Source organism: Chelonia mydas, chromosome 3, assembly GCF_015237465.2.
Source record: "Chelonia mydas isolate rCheMyd1 chromosome 3, rCheMyd1.pri.v2, whole genome shotgun sequence".
NCBI classification, from domain to species: domain Eukaryota; kingdom Metazoa; phylum Chordata; order Testudines; family Cheloniidae; genus Chelonia; species Chelonia mydas.
Window position 1 is genome coordinate 138,545,860 of NC_057851.1, and position 19,537 is coordinate 138,565,396.

Here is a 19,537-nt window from a genome sequence, read left to right on the forward strand (position 1 = left end):
AAATGGGAGCTGTGTTTGGGCATTCCCAACAAAGGAAGCACAGGACTGACAACACACAACTGCTGCTGCTTTGACTTGCAGCTGGTTTTGCCCAAACAATGGTGACTAATGCCTCAAGTAACCTGTAGAGGTCCATAGTTAGGTTTTGAAACTATAAAGGGAGTGAGGGAAGCATTTGTGGGTTTGTCTGGGCCAGGAAAAGACAAAGCTCATGCTCTGCCAGGCCTGGTGATGGCACCTGTGAATTTCCTTTCTTATAGGCAGCTGCTTCTATCAGTAGAATAATGGAAATGGTGGCCCAGAGGTTTGGAGTGTACTGTACAGGAGGTTTTAATATTTCACAAATATGTTCAGCAGTAACACCCAAAGAGTGCACCAGCTCATAATGCAGTCACAAAGATCACAGATTTTTCTCCCTTCTCAGTAAAATGTAGTTGAATAGCCTACAACCTTCTCCAGCTTGAGTTCAACTTCCAACCCTTCCTCAACATAGCCTTGAATATTATGAGATGCTGCTGACCTGCTTGAGAACTTGAGCAGGGGTAGATGGAGTTACTCTTGAGTGGATCCATTCCTTTCTTTGTAAGAGAGCCCAGAGAGTAGGATTGGGGAATTGTTCATTGACTGAGAGGGCTCTCTCTTGGGAGCCACTAAGAGAGTTTGTAATTAAGTATGGATTAATGTCTTCCCTATGCTAATATTACTCAGCAGTATATTTCAATATTTTCAGACTTTGCTGGTGTGATTATAATAATGATCTGGGCATAGCTGAGGGCTCCTAGACCAGACTAGCATCATACTTACAGGGCAGAGAAACAACCAAAAGAAACTGTATTTTGTTTTAACATTTTTATAACATATAACAAGTGATGATTATTTCCCTCTTGCTCAATTATGGCTGTCATTCCCTGCTGCGTTCCTTCCAGACCTACACATACTCAGTGTTAGCCTCCCTTCATTGCTCCCAGTCTGCCAGCAGGGTGCAATGCGATAGCCAGGATCTCTTCTCCCAACAGAAGGGGAAGGAGAAAGTTGCCATTGTGTGTTCTCTGGTGGGCTTGGCTGCGTCTCTACTGAGCCTGCCATTTGTGATACCCACCTGACCTTTCTTGCCTCTCATCTTTGACTGTAGGGCTCACAGGGCCCCTGTTTTCCACAAAATGCATCAGTAGCTCAGTCCAACTGTGATTACAGCTCCAGGTGCTGAAAATAGACAATTACTGTACAAATCACACACTGTTGCTCGAAACCTCATCCTTCAACAAGATTCTCAAGCAAGTGCCTAACTTTAAGCTTGTGAGTAGTTCCACTAGAGTGAGTGAAGCATAAAATTAAGAATATGCTTATAATGCTTAGATACAGATCTCTACTGCTTGAAAAGTCCCTTAGCTACTACTAGCAAGTCCCATATTCTCTGTCGGAGTCAACTGCTAAAGTGAAACTTGATTATATACATAAATCCAGTACATTACAGAGGGATCTAAATCTTATTCTGGGCACATTGCGGGGAAAAAAGCCCTGCTAAATGTAAGCGTTCAGCATTTTATTGTCTCTTTAGCATAAAAGGGGACATTAATATACAATACCTTCCACTGTAGGCATTGCGATTTTAAGCTATGATGATATTTTAAACACTATTTTAAAGCTATGATGTTAGTTTTGCTTTCCTGGAATTAATTTGATTGTTATTCTTTATGCCTTATGCTTTTTATTGTACTGTCTTCTATTATTGTTACCCATAGACTTTACATCTGTTTCCTCTAAATCAGTGATATGGGGCTGAAAAGCTTTCTTTAATTACAGAAATAGCTTGCTGCCAAAATAAAAACAACATTATATTGGTGTGAGAGGCTTGCTTCTTGTTAATGTTATATAAGGTTAAATTTAATATTTTGCCTCTCATTCTTACTGATTTGTCTCCTATACCTGTTTGTCTCAGTGGGCCCAATCCTGCCGCTCCTATTGGTCTTCAGTGGTACTACTTATAAGAGTAAGCCTTACTTTTAGGACTAAGTGTTGCTGAATTGGACCCTTTCTCCAGTCCCAGGAAGATGGAAAAGGAGGAGAGAAATATACCTGATTGGGTGGGGTTTGCATATGGAGAACAACATGAGATATTTTGTTCTCAAAAAAAAAAAGGAAGTAGTGCCAGGATTTTTCTCCACCCTTCAGATCTGTCCATTTAAAGGCAATTGTTGTTCTAACACTGCAGTTTCACTCAAAGGCAACAAACATGGCAAAACAACAGAATAAAGTAGCTGATGAAATAGAGAAAGTGTTGTTACTAATTATGATGGAAAAGTGACAGGGCATATTGGCTGCTTTTGCAGAAGTTTAAGCTTTTCTTTAACATTTTTAAATTTCAAGTTGTTTTTGCCAGATCTGATATGGTTTACCTAGTGACTAGAAAACAGTCCAGACCGGAATATAGTACACCAATAGTCCATGTTCCTTTTTCTGGTGGACAGTGGAGAGAAGCATTTTGAGACTGAAGAGATGGGGGTTTATGGTTTTAAGAGATAATATGGATGTAAGAGAGGATCTCTACCTTGCAAAGGGGTCTGCAGAGGAGAACCTGTGCAATTTTATTTAATCTTTTGTTGAGAAACCTGTTACAATAGAATGAATAAATGATGTAATCCAATTGGGGCCCAATCATAAAGACCTTACTGTGGGCCTAATTGTGAGATATGCTGATCACCCATGGGAGTTTTGCCTTAGTAAGGACTTAAGAAATTGGCTTGCCGTGGTTAAGGTAAATATCTCAACCATGGAGAGACAGGAAGCCAAAGCAGCGGAAATGGGACAAATACAAAATGAGAGGTGAGCTGAAAATGTGGATCTGATTTGGAATATCTCATAATTTAGGGATTTTGGGGATTGTAGATTTTTTTGTCTGGCCTAATATGAGGATAAGGGCTATTTACATAATTTGGTTTGGTTTATATTTCAAACACCACTACAGTTTGGAGATATTCAGAAATTCAGTTAGTTTAATGAGCCACACCTGGTTCTATAGCTTTGTCTGCACTGGGGGGGATTTTTAAAAAAATTCCCCACTATTGCTAATACGAATGCAGCTTGTGATAAATCAATGATGGGAAATTTTAACAAGAGACAAGACATTGCTAATGAGTTCAGAGGAATGAATCTGCAACTCCCTGCAGGTTTCCAACACCTGTAACAGAGTGGGGCAGCTGGAGAATTTTGAAACCATGCAACAGGCATACATCAATGAAAAGGCATTTGTTAAGGGTTACATTGAACACAAGAGAAAGGAACAGAAAATATTATATATGTCTAATGTGGTGGAGTAACCCATTGCCAGCAAAACCTTATTTTTTAAAAAATTTCCTGACATTTGAGTGCTTAATCTCACAACCTTAACTAGCATTAAATGGAACTTTTGCATTTAATTTCCCAAGTTTTATAAAGGAAAAAATGGAGAGGATGGGCGTGTGTGTAAAGAACTAAAAGCAAAACAGGAAACGGCAATTTAAAACTTAGCCTCACAACACCTGTTAAGTTGGGAAGTACAGTTAACTCTCTTTCACAGAGAATCACACTGAGGCAGAGATTATTATTTATAAAGCAGTGCAGGCATGTGTGGTGCTTTACTGGTGAATACAAAGACAAGATCTCTACCCCAATGGGCTAACAATGTAAAGCTAATATGAAAACACAAGAGGACAAGAGACTGAAGAGTGAGGAAGTTGGGGAGAAGAATGGAGAAGGAAGGATAACATCCTTTCAGGCCACAGCTTTTCACAGAAAGCATGAGGTTAAAGCTGTTTGCATCATGCATTTCTTGTTGTTTCTGGAATGCACGGGGGGATTTCTCAGTGCACGGTAAGTTATGGCTCAGCCAACTCTGCAGCACCATCTCCATGGACCCTGAGGCAAACCTTCCAAGGGGATCTCCACAAGGACCAGGGGGATGATGCTATGGACCAAGGACACACATTGTTGTCACATCTTGCCAATCCTCTAGGGCAATGAGCATCGAATCATGCTGGTTATCTTTAGAGCAGAGTACTCATGGAAACCTCTGAAGAGGTGACTCCAAGGAGCAGAAACGGGTGGGGAGTGACCTAACAATACAGTTCCATTGGAGCAACCCTATCAGGTAGCCAGAGAGGTGACAGGACAGGGGGTTCCAGGCCCAGTGCAGAGAAGGATTTGGACAATCCATGAGTGTAGTACCCCTTGTTTATTTCTTAATAGGGGGTAACAGACACCCTCTCCCTGACAGAATGATCTGAGCTGCTTGGGGAGCTTCCTACACCCCAATCCCTTCCTGCAAGTTATTGCAGGGAAGGAGCTATGTCCCCCTTGTTTTTACTCTCTGTTTTAGAAATATTTTTTGAAAATATACAAATACATCAATGGCTAAATTCTATTCCTATTCTACACATCAATAGGTCTCAGTGAGTTTGACCCTTTTGGTATTTGAGCAGAATAAAGCCCAAAGGGCAGGCTGTCAAGGAGCAGTTTAGGATTTTGGTTTTGTTTTTTTTTAAAGATTGTATTGTATTTAGTCACTTGAGAGAGCCAGTAGAATTATTTTCACACTGACAAATTGTGATAAAAAATGCTTACAGTAACTATCCAAAAGAGCTGACATAATTGTTGCCATAACATAGAAAATGGGAATAAAAGGGGACAGCACAGCTACAGTTTCCAGAGGGAGAAAGCAATAGTGCTTTGCACAATAACAGGCTGTAACCTGCAGTGGAAATTCACCAGGTCTAAGGTAACAATAGGGAGCAATGCCCCATGGACAGGGAAGGATATTAATGATAGTAATATAGGCTTTTTCAGTCTTTCATTTTTATGATTCTTTGACCACAAGATCAAGCTTTAAAAGTGGCCAGAGACTTTATTATGGCCAACATTTTGAGCTTGCTTTTCATGTCTTATATATAAATAAAAATATTTAATAGTTACAGTACATTACTGGTTACAGAATGTTTGGTTGTACTATCACTGTAGTTATCCTGGGAAATAAAAGATCTAAAAATTGCTAACCTCTCCCTCCCACTCCAGATACTGGTGTTGTTTCGAAATCCTCAAGATACCACTGCATCGTTTTTCCATTTCTTAAACAACGTCTCAGACGTCCCCAGTTATAACTCCTGGGATGAGTTTTTCTCAGAGTTCATGAGTAGAAAAGGTACAATTACTATTTTTGAATGTATCTGAAAGATTAAGCAGCAGAAAAAAATGTTTTAGACAAACTAAATGGGGCCAATATGAAAACAGCTGTGTAATGCTAAAATTAATTGATAGTTATTGTTGCAATTGAACTCCAGAATGTGAGGAAAGTTCTACGATAGTGCTGCTTCTGGGCATTATGTTGTCCCTTGAGTCATGAACTTGCATAGTAGTTTAATGTCTTGGGCAAAACCTCTGCCAACTAGGGCCAGCTTCAAGCAAGATCTGATCAGAATCAAAAGTGCTAGTGAAGACATTTCAGTTTCTGCATCTGGGACCAAACCAAAATCCCAGTTCTAAGCACTTCTTCCAAAATGTAGGGAAGTTTAGATCTAGATAGAGATCTGGACTTGGCTGCTCAGAATGATCCCTAATAACAGCATATGTACTTATGGAAGCTAAAACAATAGTATAGATAGAGGAGTTCGTGCTTCAGGACATAAACCTCTAGCCTACAGGAGTCAGAGAGAAATCTTGCCTTCTCCATTGTACAACACTGCACAACTGAACAGATGTTCTGTTATGTTTATTTGTATGGGTATAACCTGAAGGCAGCAAAAGTGATTCTTAGTTAAAGAGAAACAAAAGCATAATTATTGAACATACAGGCTGAAGCTTGTTTTCTATCTTCTTTTCAGTCAGCTGGGGTTCCTATTTTGACCACGTGGTTGCCTAGAACAAACACATTGAGGATGAAAATGTTATGATTATAACATACGAAGACCTGAAAGAGGTAAAGCTGTTGATACTTGCAGGCAAGACTTATCTGATCCTGTTCCTACTCAAGTCAATGGCAAAGCTCCTAGTGACCTCAATGAGATATAATGGCTCCCAAAACATCTTATAGCAACAAGTTGAGCATGGATACAAATCTGTAACACTTAGCATCAAGGTGATATAAAATGCATTGTGTGTGAAAGTGTTATTAATGCGTCAAGATCCACACCAGTCAAAAAGGGAACTCCTTTTTTCAGAGCAAACATATTATGTTACCCCTTTCACTACATTGTTTTCAGAACTTGGCTTCTGGAGCGAAGCAAATAGCTGAATTCTTTGGATTCTCTCAAAGCAGAGCAGATTCAGTCTATTGCAGACAGGGGAAGCTTCCAAGTAATGAGAAAAAAATCCCAGGAGATCTATGGCTCAGTTGGTCCGATTCTCTTCCGTAAAGGTAAATTTGTGTTTAAAAAAAAATCCAAGGATTGTCAATGATTATATTTAATTTTGACAGGAATCTGGAACAGGAGGCAATCAACCTTTCTTCCTTTCTAATTATCTAGGTTAGAAATGGTTTGAGAAACACGGATGGTGCTTTTAGAGAGTCACTTGATATTTCCACATGGGTCAAAATCAATAAATAGATCACTTTGATTACCCTGTTTCCTTAAAGCATAGCACAGTCATGGCTTTCCCCAGCTCCCATTACAGCGATGGAGAGATTCCCGCTGACTTCTGTGGGAGATGGAACAGGCTCTAAAACTTGATTTAGGCCATTAAATCTCTATAGAATTTTCTTCTTGAGTTTCTTAGGCAACTACTGGGATTAATTATGGGCCTGAATCAAAATCTTGGATCTAAGCAACCTATAGGTTGACAAGTATCTTTGGAATGGATGAGACTACAGTCCCAGATCCATACATCCTCAGATTTAGGGGTATTCAAAATCTGGATCCAAATTTTGCAAGTGGGGACAATCTGTTCTTGCAGTTGCGAGTCATACTTATGAACTCTTTGGGCCTTTGCACTGCACCTTGCATAGTCTTTTTTACACCCGTGCAAATACAACCAAATCAGAACAAAAGCATTATATCCACTCTTTATACTCACCTTGTAGTGGTATAAATGACTATACCAGGTGCAGGCAACGGTGGATCAGGTCCTGTATGCACTTTTCCTCCTCTGAACAGATGTTTATTTCTGGCATATGAACATGCATTGTCCCCAAATACCATAATAAAGGAATCTGACATTCTTCTTTTAAATCTGTCCCTACAGTCATCATAGTCAAGGGTATCCTTTTCTTACTTTTGTTTATTCCAGGTGCTGTTGGAGATTGGAAGAACCTTTTTACTGAAGCTCAAAGCCAGGAAATGGATGCTAAATTTAAAGAGTGTTTAGGGGGAACCAAGCTGAAAGCAAATCTGAAGTATGATGTGTACTGCAAGGCCTGAGAATGGTTACAGAAAAGTCTCACTTCGATATGTTTTTTTTAATTTTATTTTTTAAATATACTCTAAAAGGAATAGTTTAAATCAGGACGAATATCTCAGTTGTAATTTGTAACTTGTTAGTGTAAGATTAAATATCTACTAAGTTTGGTTCTGTTGTATTATCAGAATACAGGCTTCAGTTCGGTAAACCACTTAAGCACATGCTTAATTTTAAGCACCTGCTTCAATCCCAGTGTAGTCAGTCGGATTACTCATAAATTAAGCAAGAGTTTAAATGTTTTGCTGACCAGAGATAAGATTACTTGCACCACAATTACTTCTGTAATTTAGGACACCTAGATACCAGAAAGACTTAGCCAAACTGGGGAAAATTCATGGAAGAGCAACATAAGAGATCAGGGATTTATAAGGAACGACATAGTGTAACTATGGGCTGTGGATCGTTGTATTCCCATTATTATACTAGAACAGAAAGAGTGGAATTGATTAGGATGCTGAAATAGGTAGGAATAAAGGGATGAAAGCGAGGAAAGAAATGTTTAGAGTGCATATCAGAAAACATTTCCTTAACCCTAACTGTGGAAGTGTCCCAACAGGTTTCTACAGCTTCTCATCACATGCATGATTTTAAAACTAGATTGGAGAAAGCACTTGAGCATGTACTATAAAGAACAATTATATAGAGGCAGTGGGATGGACGAGACCTGCTAGGCTTTTTCCATCTCTGATTTCTATAACTCAAGGAGTTATCAGTCCATGCTCACTGGTGAAAATGAGCTATGTTTCTAATATTATTAAAATGTACTTTGGGCCAGATTGTACCTTTAGACACATACCCTCAAGAGTCATCCCACCAAAGCACAATTCCTCCCCTGCTCCACTTTTGCTTCAGGTAAGGAATAAGTTATATCAGCCCTTGAAAGAGTGTAGTTTACTTCTCCCGCTTGCACCAAGCCAACTATTCCAGCCTGTGAGGGGGGAAAGGGGTAGAGCTAAGACTCCATCCCCTTATGTCCATTTTCTTGAAGCAGCAAGTATCTGAGGGCAGAGGCTGAGCTCCACAACAAAACCAGACCCAAGTTCTAGCTAGGCTGGGGATGGATGGGGCCTTATTTGCTCAACTGAGTAAGACAAGGGCATGGTCTAACCCTTTGCATATGCATTAATGTTGATTAATTGCATAGTACGCTACAGGCCTATAACCTTAAATGTATATTAAAGGTAATATATGCACAGTCGGTTTGTGAACTATCAATTCCATGTGATTAGTGCCATTGAGTTCAATGGGAGTACAGTAACTCCTCGCTTAACGTTGTAGTTATGTTCCTGAAAAATGCGACTTTAAGCGAAACGATGTTAAGTGAATCCAATTTCCTCATAAGAATTAATGTAAATAGGTGGGGTAAGGTTCCAGGGAAATGTTTTTCACCAGACAAAAGACTATATTATATATATATATACACACACACAGTATAAGTTTTAAACAAACAATTTAATACTATACACAGCAATGATGATTGTGAAGCTTGGCTGAGGTGGAGTCAAAGGATGGAAGAGGGTGGGATATTTCCCAGGGAATGCCTTACTGCTAAATGATGAACTAGCACTCAGCTGAGCCTTCAGGGGTTAACACATTGTTGTTAATGTAGCCTCACACTCTACAAGACAGCACAAATGGCGGGAGGGGAGACAGTATGGCAGACAGAGACACACACCGTGTGTGTGTGTGTGTATGAGAAAGAGAGAGATGCACATTGCCCCTTTAAGTACGCTGACCGCACTCTAAGTACACTGCCTTTTTAAGTAGATCAGCAAGTTGAGACAGCAGCCGCGGCCAGCAAGCTCTCTCAGTCCTGAGCCCTGTCGTGTCCCCACCCTGCTCTATATGGAGAAGGGGTAAGCGGGGGGCAGGAGCAGGGAGGAGGGGGACACCCTGACATTAGCCCCCCCTTCCCTCTCACCCCGCTCCCCTCACAGCAAGCAGGAGGCTCCTGGGAGCAGCTCCAAGGCAGAGGGCAGGAGCAGTGCATGAAAGTGGGGGGAGGGACAGATGAATTGCTGGCAATTGGTAGCCTGCTGGGCGGCTGCCGCACAGGGAACTTAGGGGAGCAGGGAGCTGACAGGGGGGCTGCCGGCACACCCTGGTTCCAAGCGCCCAGCAGCTAGCTGCAAAGGGCTGCTCTTCCTGCAAGCAGTGGACAAAGCAGGGGGCTGCCAAACAACGTTATAAGGGAGCATTGCGCAACTTTAAACGAGCATGTTCCCTAATTGATCAGCAACGTAACAATGTTAACCTGGATGACTTTAAGTGAGGAGTTACTGTACTTGGATGAGCAAGGATTGTAGGGTCTGTCCCTGTTTTTTAAACTCATTTTAGCTGCAATGTGTTGTTTGGTAGAATTCTGTGTAGAATGCAATAAAGTAAGTACTGGCATTATTCAAAGCTGATGAAGTCACTGGAAATCTATTCAACATGTTAAATTGATTTTCCAAGAGATTTGTTTAAAACATTCTATATAAATGAATCCTTTCTAACTGCCTGCCATTGTTTCTGGAGAAAGAATGGATGTTGCAGACCCAAGGAGTTAACTAGATTTGCTAGTCTGTCCCCTAGCCCCTAGATAGATACCTGGAGAATGAAGAAGACTGACTGGCAGCTGGAGCTCACTTCATTTTCTTGCTTTCTTGTTTTTATCTTTTATTTCCTTTCTCACTTTCCTTTTTGATGGTGTCTGCCAGCTTCTGTCCCAGAAATAATCGTTGTGAGTGAGATAAATAGTCTGGCAGAAGGAGCGTTCACTCCAACTAAATTGAGAAAAGGAATGTGCTTGCATTTTCAGCCTCCCTCACCATGTAAAAGAACTGAGGCTTTACTACAAATGCTGTGTTCAGACAATATGAACGCACACTGGCAGCCAAATACTGTCACACAGGGTCCTAAAGGTCCAACATTAGCAAGGCTCCCCTCTCTAAGGTATTTTAGTGACAGCTGAATAGTTAAGACACTTTAGCCTCAGTACGTAGTTAGAAGGTGTCCTGCTATTTCCTTATCAAGTCGCCCCAAAAACCTGGTTTGATTTTTTTTCTGGCCTGTTCCCCTTCTTATTTTCTTACCGTGTAGCAGCCATGTTCACTTCAGTAGGGAAAGCTGTCTACAATTCACTAAAAAAATCAAAAAACCCGAAGCAGTTGGGTTTTTAGCATCTTTTTCATTTATCCCATGAGCCTGCTCTAAATGCTGGTAGGAGAAAATAAACATTAGATATGCCAAGTAAACGCTGACTACCAGGGAGGGACATGAGGGCTGTGAATGTAGCTGATTTTGTTTGGCGTACAAGCTGCGGGAGTGGGAGGGAGGGGGCAGGTTAAAGTGAAACATTCCAACACAATTCAATATGACACAGCTTGTTACCTTTAATATTCAAATGTCAAATGTAGGTGAAAACAACATGATTTCTCAGGATTAAATGTGCATCTCCTAATCCATAGAATATATTCATGTGATCTTTTTGACAGCAGGTTGTTTAACCTAAGGCTGTTTAAGTTTTTGAGGAACTACTCTGAAGGTGCTGCACTCTGTATACCCTTACACTCTACACACACTCACCAGCCATCTGCTGGAATTAAAAAAAAAACAAACAAACCCCCCCCCCCCCAAAAAAACAGTTCAAGATCCTGATATAGAGGCATCCCTCTACTAATAGAAAATAAAAGAAAACCAAAATGATTGATTGTGGTGACTCTGGTGGTTTCATTCAGCTTCAAGAAGCAGGAATACAGTTGAAAACGTTAGCCAGTGGTCTCACTGACTCAGACATTTTAATGTCAATAGACTTGCTGGCTGACTAGAGATTACTTGCTTGTAGATGTCAAATCTGAGATGACTCCTACCGCTCAGAGGGAGGTGGAAGCACAACCCTCTTGATCAGATCTGCTGGCATTGCATGGCTGGCAGCAACAGACACGACAGCAGCCATTTCAGGTAAGCAAGCAAAGGCTTCTTCCTTTCCTTTAGTTCTTGAAGATGGTGGTCTGTGTCTGGTTCCTCCCCCTTGGAACTCCTCCGCAGGACTTCACTGGCAAACCAGAATGGGGCACTCTCCTTCTGAGGCCACTGGTGTCACCTAATAGGGTCTGACTAGATCACCTTTATGTAAACAAAGAACCTTTCTATTTCACTAATGTTGGGCTCAGAAAGTCCACAAATCCAAAATTATATCCAGTCATTCAGTCAGCCATTCCAAAGGCATTTGAGGTCATGTGTCAGTCCACAGGCATTATGTCAACTATTGTACAAAAGACCTGACTCAAAATTAATTAAAAAAAGCAAAGCAAGTGTAACACCGACAGGCCCCGGTTGTCGTCGTGCAGGGTCAAACCTGGGGCCTCTGGAGCTTAGTGCATGAGCCTCTACTGTGTGAGCTAAAAGCCACCTGGCTGGTAGCTAAGACTATAGAGCAGGGGTGGCCAACCTGAGCCTTAGAAGGAGCCAGAATTTACCAATGTACATTGCCAAAGAGCCACAGTAATACGTCAGCAGCCCCCCCAGCGCCTCCCACCCACTGACAGCCCTGATGATCAGCGCCTTTCCCTCCCTCCCCATCAGCTGTTTTGTGGCGTGCAGGAGGCTCAGAGGGGGAGAGGGAGGAGCGAGGGCACGGCAGGCTTGGGAGGGTGTGGGAAGGGGGGGGGCAGTGGGGGCAGGGCCTGTGGCAGAGCCAGGGGTGGAGCAGTGAGCACTCTCTGGCACATTGCAAAGTTGGCGCCTGTAGGTTGGCCACACCTGCTATAGAGCAAACTCATTAATCTCTCTGTCTCTCTCTAAGGGTATGTCTACACTATGAAATTTGGTCGAATTTATAGAAGTCGTTTTTTTAGAAATCGGTTTTATATATTCGAGTGTGTGTGTCCCCACAGAAAATGCTCTAAGTGCATTAACTCGGCGGAGTGCTTCCACAGTACCGAGGCTAGAGTCGACTTCCGGAGTGTTGCACTGTGGGTAGCTATCCCACAGTTCCCGCAGTCTCCGCTGCCCATTGGAATTCTGGGTTCAGATCCCAATGCCTGATGGGGCTAAAACATTGTTGCGGGTGGTTCTGGGTACATATCGTCAGGCCCCCGTTCCCTCCCTCCCTCCGTGAAAGCAAGGGCAGACAATCGTTTCGCGCCTTTTTTCCTGAGTTACCTGTGCAGACGCCATACCACGGCAAGCATGGAGCCCACTCAGCTCACTGTCACCGTATGTCTCCTGGGTGCTGGCAAACACGGTACTGCATTGCTACACAGTAGCAGCAACCCATTGCCTTGTGGCAGCAGACGGTGCAATAGGACTGATAGCCGTCATTGTCATGTCCGAGGTGCTCCTGGTTGCCTGTGTGAGGTCGATCAGGAGCGCCTGGGCAGACATGGGCGCAGGGACTAAATTTGGAGTGACTTGATCAAGTCATTCTCTTTAGTCCTGCAGTCAGTCCTATTGAACCATCTATGGTGAACAGGCAGGCGATATGGATTGCTAGCAGTCCTATTGCATCATCTTCTGTCGGGCAGGCAAGAGATGAGGATGGCTAGCAGTCGTATTGTACCATCTTCTGCCGAGCAGCCCTGAGATGTGGATGGCATGCAGTCCTTCTGCACCGTCTGCTGCCAGCCAAAGCTATAAAAGATAGATGGAGTGTATCAAAACAAGAAATAGACCAGATTTGTTTTGTACTCATTTGCCTCCTCCCCCGTCTAGGGGACTCATTCCTCTAGGTCACACTGCAGTCACTCACAGGGAAGGTGCAGCGAGGTAAATCTAGCCATGTATCAATCAGAGGCCAGACTAACCTCCTTGTTCCAATAAGAACAATAACTTAGGTGCACCATTTCTTATTGGAACCCTCCGTGAAGTCCTGCCTGAAATACTCCTTGATGTAAAGCCACCCCCTTTGTTGATTTTAGCTCCCTGAAGCCAACCCTGTAAGCCGTGTCGTCAGTCGCCCCTCCCTCCGTCAGAGCAACGGCAGAAAATCGTTCCGCGCCTTTTTTCTGTGCGGACGCCATACCAAGGCAAGCATGGAGGCTGCTCAGCTCACTTTGGCAATTAGGAGCACATTAAAGACCACACACATTATCCAGCAGTATAGGCAGCACCAGAACCTGGCAGAGCGATACCGGGCGAGGAGGCGACGTCAGCGCGGTCACGTGAGTGATCAGGACATGGACACAGATTTCTCTGAAAGCATGGGCCCTGCCAATGCATGCATCATGGTGCTAATGGGGCAGGTTCATGCTGTGGAACGCCGATTCTGGGCTCGGGAAACAAGCACAGACTGGTGGGACCGCATAGTGTTGCAGGCCTGGGACGATTCCCAGTGGCTGCGAAACTTTCGCATGCGTAAGGGCACTTTCATGGAACTTTGTGACTTGCTTTCCCCTGCCCTGAAGCGCATGAATACCAAGATGAGAGCAGCCCTCACAGTTGAGAAGCGAGTGGCGATAGCCCTGTGGAAGCTTGCAACGCCAGACAGCTACCGGTCAGTTGGGAATCAATTTGGAGTGGGCAAATCTACTGTGGGGGCTGCTGTGATGCAAGTAGCCCACGCAATCAAAGATCTGCGGATATCAAGGGTAGTGACCCTGGGAAATGTGCAGGTCATAGTGGATGGCTTTGCTGCAATGGGATTCCCTAACTGTGGTGGGGCCATAGACGGAACCCATATCCCTATCTTGGCACCGGAGGACCAAGCCGGCGAGTACAAAAACCGCAAGGGGTACTTTTCAATAGTGCTGCAAGCTCTGGGGGATCACAAGGGACATTTCACCAACATCAACGTGGGATGGCCGGGAAAGTTACATGACGCTCGCATCTTCAGGAACTCTGGTCTGTTTCAAAAGCTGCAGGAAGGGACTTTATTCCCAGACCAGAAAATAACTGTTGGGGATGTTGAAATGCCTATAGTTATCCTTGGGGACCCAGCCTACCCCTTAATGCCATGGCTCATGAAGCCGTACACAGGCAGCCTGGACAGTAGTCAGGAGCTGTTCAACTACAGGCTGAGCAACTGCAGAATGGTGGTAGAATGTGCATTTGGACGTTTAAAGGCGTGCTGGCGCAGTTTACTGACTCGCTTAGACCTCAGCGAAACCAATATTCCCACTGTTATTACTGCTTGCTGTGTGCTCCACAATATCTGTGAGAGTAAGGGGGAGACGTTTATGGCGGGGTGGGAGGTTGAGGCAAATCGCCTGGCTGCTGGTTACGCGCAGCCAGACACCAGGGCGGTTAGAAGAGCACAGGAGGGTGCGGTACGCATCAGAGAAGCTTTGAAAACCAGTTTCATGACTGGCCAGGCTACGGTGTGAAAGTTCTGTTTGTTTCTCCTTGATGAAACCCCCCGCCCCTTGGTTCACTCTACTTCCCTGTAAGCTAATCACCCTCCCCTCCTCCCTTCGATCACCGCTTGCAGAGGAAATAAAATAATTGTTGCTTCACATTCATGCATTCTTTATTCATTCATCACACAAATAGGGGGATGACTACCAAGGTAGCCCAGGAGGGGCAGTGGAGGAGGGAAGGAAAATGCCACACAGCACTTTAAAAGTTTACAACTTTAAAATTTATTGAATGCCAGCCTTCTGTTTTTTGGGCAATCCTCTGTGGTGGAGTGGCTGGTTGGCTGGAGGCCCCCCCACCGCATTCGTGGGCGTCTGGGTGTGGAGGCTATGGAACTTGGGGAGGAGGGTCGTTGGTTACACAGGGGCTATAGTGGCAGTCTGTGCTCCAGCTGCCTTTGCTGCACCTCAACCATACACTGGAGCATACTGGTTTGATCCTCCAGCAGCCTCAGCATTGAATTCTGCCTCCTTTCATCACGCTGCCGCCACATTTGAGCTTCAGCCCTGTCTTCAGCCCGCCGCTTACTCTCTTCAGCCCGCCACCTCTCCTCCCAGTCATTTTGTGCTTTCCTGCACTCTGACATTATTTGCCTCCACGCATTCGTCTGTGCTCTGTCAGTGTGGGAGGACAGCATGAGCTCAGAGAACATTTCATCACGAGTGCATTTTTTTTTCTTTCTAATCTTCACTAGCCTCTGGGAAGGAGAAGATCCTGTGATCATTGAAACACATGCAGCTGGTGGAGAAAAAAAGGGACAGCGGTATTTAAAAAGACACATTTTATAAAACAGTGGCTATACTCTTTCAGGGTAAACCTTGCTGTTAACATTACATACATAGCACATGAGCTTTCGTTACAAGGTCGCATTTTGCCTCCCCCCACCGCGTGGCTACCCCCTCAACCCTCCCCCCTCCCCGTGGCTAACAGCGGGGAACATTTCTGTTCAGCCATAGGCAAACAGCCCAGCAGGAACGGGCTCCTCTGAGTGTCCCCTGAAGAAAAGCACCCTATTTCAACCAGGTGACCATGAATGATATTTCACTCTCCTGAGGATAACACAGAGAGATAAAGAACGGATGTTGTCTGAACGCCAGCAAACATTCACTGCAATGCTTTGTTGTACAATGATTCCCGAGTATGTGTTACTGGCCTGGAGTGGTAAAGTGTCCTACCATGGAGGACGCAATAAGGCTGCCCTCCCCAGAAACCCTTTGCAAAGGCTTTGGGAGTACATCCAGGAGAGCCACGAATGCCAGGGCAAAGTAATCCTTTCACATGCTTGCTTTTAAACCATGTATAGTATTTTAAAAGGTACACTCACCGGCGGTCCCTTCTCCGCCTGCCGGGTCCAGGAGGCAGCCTTGGGTGGGTTTGGGGGGTACTGGCTCCAGGTCCAGGGTGAGAAACAGTTCCTGGCTGTCGGGAAAACCGGTTTCTCCGCTTGCTTGCTGTGAGCTATCTACAACCTCATCATCATCATCATCTTCTTCGTCCCCAAAACCTGCTTCCGTGTTGCCTCCATCTCCATTGAAGGAGTCAAACAACATGGCTGGGGTAGTGGTGGCTGAACCCCCTAAAATGGCATGCAGCTCATCATAGAAGCGGCATGTTTGGGGCTCTGACCCGGAGTGGCCGTTCGCCTCTCTGGTTTTCTGGTAGGCTTGCCTCAGCTCCTTAAGTTTCACGCGGCACTGCTTCGTGTCCCTGTTATGGCCTCTGTCCTTCATGCCCTGGGAGATTTTGACAAAGGTTTTGGCATTTCGAAAACTGGAACGGAGTTGTGATAGCACGGATTCCTCTCCCCATACAGCGATCAGATCCCATACCTCCCGTTCAGTCCATGCTGGAGCTCTTTTGCGATTCTGGGACTCCATCATGGTCACCTCTGCTGATGAGCTCTGCATGGTCACCTGCAGCTTGCCATGCTGGCCAAACAGGAAATGAGATTCAAAAGTTCGCGGTTCTTTTCCTGTCTACCTGACCAGTGCATCTGAGTTGAGAGTGCTGTCCAGAGCGGTCACAATGGAGCACTCTGGGATAGCTCCCGGAGGCCAATACCGTCGAATTGTGTCCACAGTACCCCAAATTCGACCCGGCAAGGCCGATTTAAGCGCTAATCCACTTGTCGGGGTGGAGTAAGGAAATCGATTTTAAGAACCCTTTAAGTCGAAATAAAGGGCTTCATCGTGTGGACGGGTGCAGGTTTACATCGATTTAACGCTGCTAAATTGGACCTAAAGTCCTAGTGTAGACCAGGGCTAAGTGGTCTTGGTGCCACTAGATGGGACAGAAGACCGCACCCAGGAGGTGTGTGGGTTACACTAGTAAAACACTAGAACTGAAATCCTAGGAAAACACGAATCACACATTCTCTCAGCCATGCACAGGGAAGGACAATTCCTGTTCTACCAACAATTGCTGAAAATTCCCCCTTTATATTTTGGCAGCTCAACTTTGAAAAACATTTTTGATACACAACATCTGGTGGGAAAGGTTAGACTTTTCAACTCAGGACAAATAAAAGCCTTTTCCTCCTCTGAGCACAGTTTTGGGGCTGAGTTTTTATATATAGGTTTATCTGCCTCACATGTATCAATCCATCAGTAGTCTGCTGTTGTGTCTATTTACTATGTTTCCATCTCTAATGAGCAGCAGATAATACTCTATTAGTCCTATTCCTTCCATCTTATCTTTTATGAACTCAGTAACAATCATAAAGCAGTAAAATATTTTAAAATGCTTGTGGAAATGACAGAAAACCTGGAAAAAAGGAAACAATAGTATAAATCTTCTATAAGATTTCCTCTGTGTGTTCAGGATATCAATAACCCCTGACTGAAAAGGAAGAGAATTATAGTATCAAAGTGTAATAAAGGTAAAATGTGATCAAAGCAGACTGAAATGAGCTCAATTTTCTCATTTACAAAATCCACGCATTTCATATAGCACCATTTTGCAGTGCTTTAATGGGAAATATAATTAATGTTGGATTACAATAGAAGTGCCATAAAAGCACAAGGTGCATATGACATCCACAGAAACATTAAATACATTCTTTGCGAGGGTAGCCTGGCAATTAGAATGGATGCCAAATGGATTTATAATGAAGGGGGACTTGAAATATAGTCGTGCCCATTACAATACCATACCAATTATCTACAATTGTATTCACTTTAATGGTGGTTCTTTGGGAAGAATACTAACACCTTATTCTGAATGTTTGTCTAAAAAGCTCTTGGCAGGATTCGGCATCCTTCTATTCTACCCTTACTGTAACACAGAGCTGGGCAACATATTGAGAGGTTGAAATGAAATTGGTTTATTTTTATTCTGAATGTTACTAGCCCCAAATCTATGTAGATAGGAAGTGAGAGAAGAAAACATAGGGAGTGGCAGCACATTATGTCAGTTAAATGTTTGAGTGCATAACTGAAATGTTCAGATAAAATGCTATTTATTTATGGTCCTACATTTATGGTAAGAAACCTAATTGTTGTTAATTGCTACAGCACTTTCCTAACATTAATACATCTGGTAATTTCAGCTAATAGGCTCTAAAACAATGGTTTCCAACCTGTTGTCTGCAGACTATGTCTAAGATTTCCAAAGGGGTCTGCAGTGCCATCTGAAATTTTTTAGGGGTCTGCAAATGATAAAAGGTTGAAAATCCCTGCCCAAAAATATTATATAATAATAAATGTCACATTTTAGGTCGTAACTAGTTATTTCTACCAAATAGAAACACTGTTTGCTTTAAGCCAATGTTCCTGACAGGAGTGTGTACCATGTAGAAAGCCCCAAGTACTGTGCTGTGCTTAAGCTTAAACTTGCAAATGTTCAGTTTGTCCTTGAATAGAAACTTCTGAAGACAGTTCAGATTTGTTTTTACAACTCATTTTCTTTCAGCAAGATTGGCTGAACTTTATAGAGACTTAACACTGAAAGACAGAAACTTGCGTATAGACTTTACAGAAAATATGGTGTAGTGGGGGAATGATAGGATGCTTTCAAGTTAGTGTCTTGGGAGTTTTATATTCTTGTGAAAATGAGAGTTTATTGACATATTCTTATTGTGTTTCTTAGTGAGTTCCCAACTGTTTTGCTTTTTATAAGCCAGTAAAGCTGTCTTCACTACCTCTTACTCATTAGTATTATATAACCCCTTTTCCAATTATAAAATGTATTACTTTACTTCATGAGGTGCCATTTAACATAAACCAGACCAACAAGTAAATAAGCCATACTTTCACTACTGTATATTTCCAATATAACTAAAAGCGAACTGTTCCCTTTTAGAGGGAAGATGACATGAGAGATCACCTTAGACATTACATACATCAACTGAAAAAGTAAGAAAGAAAAATACATGAATCATATGGGTTATTTTGTTTCTGTTTCTTAATTTATTTTGCCAAAGCACAGAGATTTATTTGAATCATTTCTGCAGACTGCCAGACCATGCTCTTTTATCATTCTTCTGTCAGGTATTTGTGTTCTATACAACTTTCATTCCATTCTAATCTTCCAACACATTCTACTCCATCCTTTGTAAAACCTGATGGCATGGCAGTTTTCTGCTGATTGTTACTTATCTAGAGAATGGGCTTATTTCCTCCTCATGTGTTTCCTACAAACAACAACTGTGTTTTCCCCTCTAGTTCACACTGTGGTTATTGTGAATATTAAATATTTGAAACATTCAGATTGGTTATTTATTTAATTTCAAAAGAAAAGACTTGAGGAGGTACCATAAATAGATTAGCTTTATGTCAGT

The 19,537-nt window shown here is 43.0% G+C and overlaps 1 pseudogene; it reads left to right on the plus strand.

Annotated features, from left to right (window-relative positions):
- The first annotated feature begins 3,673 nt into the window (after positions 1–3,673).
- LOC102935452 lies at positions 3,674–8,717 on the plus strand (annotated as a pseudogene).
- Positions 8,718–19,537: the final 10,820 nt, after the last annotated feature.